Genomic DNA, 4,726 nt, shown 5'->3' on the forward strand with positions numbered 1-4,726 from the left:
TCGACCGCCAATTCGAAAAATTATTGTGTATATGTGCACTCGTTTCTTAAGACCCCGCCCTCGAGATTATACTACTGGAGGCAGCTACCCACGTCGTCAAACTCAAGAAACTGTGACCGTAGTGATGAGGAGCTAGATATTGGTAATTGCCCGCGGCACCACAGATACTCCGTCTCTCTCACTCTGCATTTAATTGGCTGAGAGAAAACGTATTGGCCAATCAGGTGGTAGTGCAGGAGAAACAGGTTGTGGATGGCATAAGTGCTCTATCTCACTCTTCAGCCACACTTTCTGTACGCACAATGTAAAATATACTCCAATAGTATATGCTCTGAAGGCACAGATAATTTATAAACGAGCGTTTTGCACTAATTGTACTCGAATTGCACAGAGTTTTATTTCCTCAACTTTCATTTGGGTGACGTCATGACGTCGAAATGGACAAGACACCCTCGAATAAACTCAGAAGTTAGACACTAGATTCCACACTTTCAGTACATGCGAGGCAACCTCCAATAGTATATGTTCTAATTGTAAGCTTGAACTGCACTATACACGCACTGACGCGGAAACTGTACTGAACACGCACTAACGCGGGAACTGTGGAGTGTACGAACTCCCCAGCGTGGAGTGGTGGCACTCTTAGTACCGTTGAGTGGAAAACGCTATATAGAGTTCAGTGGCCTCACTACTGTAAGATTTGACCGTAACATAGGTATGTTCTATTGCTTATAACCTTCCCGCAACAGTAATACCAACCAACCAGACTCCACTTGTGAGAATCCTGCAACCAGATCATTCATGGAAACTGCGGAACCATCTGAATATCCGTAGATGAAGTGCAACGACAAATACCACTAATCAAGACTCTAAAAACCGTATCACAAGATGCTCACGTCCCGAAAAACCATAATATTATTACCTTACTTTTACAATTGATTAACATAATTATACCTAACCACTACATAATACTTAGCTGCAGGCACGGAGTTTAAACCCACACTATAGGCAACCCACGCTTTACCTTATAGCTAGGGAGATAGATAAAACTGTAATACAAAAGATGTACTGAGACAATCTCTTGGAACTTGAAAATTAACCGCGCATACGCCAAACAATTTAATCTCATTGGTCGGCGAAATCTTCCCGCAGTGATATTTTTGTCTGGGATGCAGGGGACCAACGTATACAAAATGAATACGTTTGAGTTTTCAAAGAACATAAGCCTCAAACCTTTCTGGGTCACTACCTCAATTATTGCAAATTCTAACCTCGATAAATCGTATTAACTCCATCGCCGTCAGAAACAATTTGACAGCCTGCACGAACAGCCGATAAAGCTCATGCATGCGCAGTTGATTTTCAAGTTTCAAGAGATTGTTCGGGTATAATCAATATAATACAGAGTCAATCGCATCGTTGCAATAAACTGTAAGAACAATGTACTATGAAACCTCCAAAACCATAAAACACGAATTATCCAGCATGAATTATCGAGTCCTTTCCAAAAGGCCATATTGCAGGCAATGCACGTACGTCGTGAAGGCAAGGTCGACCTCTAATGTGGAACCGTAAGGAACGCCACCTGAAGAGTGGTTCAGTAACGCAATAATAAAATCACCGAGGATACGCCAACTCTCAGGAAGATTTTGTAGGGTGAAGCCACGAAGTAAGAGGGAAGGAGACACCTCCGTGAAGTTGGCCCACCGAAGTTATTATTTTTAAATCTAATTAATGCAATTCGTTTGAGAATCGTTTGAGAGGGTTTGAGAGTAAAGAAAAATCGTTTGAGAGTTAATAGTTTTTCCGGAAAATTGATTTTAATTTTGGGTGTGAAGTTGGCCCCCATATTTTCTATCTCCTCAAAAAATGGACTTGGACGTTTAATTTTTTTTGTAATCTTTTGAGAATCGTTTGAGAGGATTTGAGAGTAGAAAAAAACTGTTAGAGAGTTAATATTTTAAGTGATATTCCATAATTATTGAGTGATTGATTTCCCCATGATTTCCCCTAGTTTCCGAGTGCTTCTGGCCTGCGCAATGGATATGCGCAGTGTATCTAAAATTAGCTGGAGGCTGGTCGTGAGTGTTCTGCGTCGAAGAAACTGGCGTTTCTGTTTCATCGTGTGTTCTCCAGTAACAAAATCAATTAATCCTTCAAAAAATTGAGCAACATTCCAACGAGAGCAATAATGTTCAAAGAGCGAAAGAACTTTTTACAAAAGATGGATAAGGATTGCAGGATCAGGAAAAGGATTGCTGTTTTACCAGATATGCACGTTGAAATATACATAGACAATAAAATTTGTCCGCTGTCAGAATGTATTATCCTTGTTAACATGGATCAGTTTATTGTTCTTCTGAACAACGTAGATAAAATGCCTTTGCCAGATCATTAGGATATTGAAGAACCATTCTTTACAATCATGCTTTAAATGTAAACAATTTATCAATCATATACAATACGAAAATTGTAAATGGTAAATAGGAGAATCAGGATGTATACAAGTTTTACACAATTTAATACTCAAAATGTATCAGCTAAAGTAGGAAATGAGAGAATCAGGATATATAAAAGTTTTATATAATAGAAATTATCAGCTACAGTGACGAGAATTAGGAGATAAGGTTAGGATGTAGGATATAAGGATTTACAAATTAGATATATACATAAAAACGATATTTCTTGCTTGTTGTTGGCAATTTCAATTTATTGTACAATCTGGTAATAAACATAAATAGAAGTATAATTTTGTCTTACCATCACTCTATGATCACGTTAGGTACCGACAGAGCTTTAAACAACTTGTGATTGTTATTTTTGTCTTTATATTTGGTTTTGCACTGCGATACACGACACGCTGATATATTACCGTGAAAACTAATCTCACTGTCATAACAAAATTGTCTCACTCGCACTTTATGCGAGCGAGACAAGGACGCAACTAAGTCGTACTGCGCATGCGTGACTCGTCGTCTCCGTTATTCTTCGCAGCGAACTGCTCACTTATCGCTGGAAAATTGATTCCACTTATGGGATGCGGCCTCGGCAGAGTTCAGTCTCCTTCCCTCTCACTTCGTGGGTGAAGCAATCGAATGCTAAATCCAACAAAAATAATTATCAATTGATTACAATCAAAAGCATTAAGCCCTTTAGGTCAAAAAATACTCATACCAATTCTAGAAACGAAACATAACCATGATAAAAGTATCAAGTCTAAATAAATCTCTATGCGATTGCCAGGTGAATGACCTAAAATGGATATAAGTATATGTAAGTCTATAAATTTAACTTACAACTCCTTGTCAACAGTAAATTGCATTGAAATGCAATTTCCCGCACTGGCAATCGTTTGGTGGTATTGGTTGGTGAAATTTCGACGTTTGATTCTCGAGCCCAAAATACAACTATGAGGGACTAATGTAACAAAGGGCTATAAGCCTCCTGTTTGCTCCACTCGTTTTGACGCGCGATTACACCTCGCAGCACCGAAAATACTAAAATAGTATTCGCGATCGACACTAAGACCGTGTTCGTAAATTGACTGACAGTACTGAAAATTCCCTAGGACAGAGTCAGAGCTGTTCACGAACTTGGAAGCGCAAAAGAGATGAAAGATTGCTGACAGTACTGTCAGTCAATTTTCGAACACGGCCTAAAGCATGCGAATCTGGTGAATCGTTACGTAACTGCCATTGGAGTGCACTACTCGGTGTTAGTTAAGATGTTGTGCTATAGCTAAATACCATAGATCTTCTATGCTAAATACACAAGAAAAATGGCGCTATTGATGTACACTTGAGGACAATAAATCTGAGACGGCTAATTTCTTACACTACACAGTTAAGTTGGCAGCACAGGAAACGTACAGCGCTATAGGCGGCCGAGCGCGAAACAAACTCAATTTCAATAAACGTAACATAACCCATGACCATGGAGATTAACCGTAGAATATGTGTCAATCCAATAAGTTATTATCCCCGCGGTATTCTAAGGTTAGATTCGACGGTCATGAGTTATATTATGTTTATTTGTGTATTAAGTCAAAATCCGGATTTTCCAAAATGGGGGGCTCACCATTTTTAACGCCCCGGTAGCTTCGTACCCTTAGGAGCACAAACGAAATAACATGGCACCAATCGGCACAAACGGAGCATAAACGAGTGCCATCAGCAAAAAAAATTTATCTCAATGTCCGGGGCCAGGTTCATGTAGGTTAATTTGATTATATGTATAGATTGGCATTTTTGTGGTTTCTATAAGTTGTCGATTGAATTTTTATTAGTAGTTTCCACTTTAATGTACTTGGCGCAATGTTTTTGCACCGGAGGTGCTTTATGGGGATTATTATTAATTTAAGAGAAACTAAGAGGATGCTATAGTCAGTCTTTGCCAGCCGACTAAATTTTTGACTAGACGACTTCTGGGTTAGATGCATTCCTTTATGCCTTGTCTCATCGCTTTGTGGAGGGTCACTAATAATGACTAACGAATGCTACCATGCTGCAACTTGTAAATAAAGTCACCAGAATAAATTCTACCTGCTTGTTATAATAACGTGATATTGTGGTGAAATGTTAATAGAAACCATAAGCTAAATATAAAATACGCATGAAAACGCACCTTCAAGGTAGTGCTCTTATGTAATCATATGTAGGCCCATACATACACACATGCATGCAGATTGTAAATGGTATGAGAAGTAAAACAGTGTGTTTACTGTTGA

Source organism: Neodiprion fabricii, chromosome 7 (genome assembly GCF_021155785.1).
Source record: "Neodiprion fabricii isolate iyNeoFabr1 chromosome 7, iyNeoFabr1.1, whole genome shotgun sequence".
Lineage (NCBI taxonomy): Eukaryota > Metazoa > Arthropoda > Insecta > Hymenoptera > Diprionidae > Neodiprion > Neodiprion fabricii.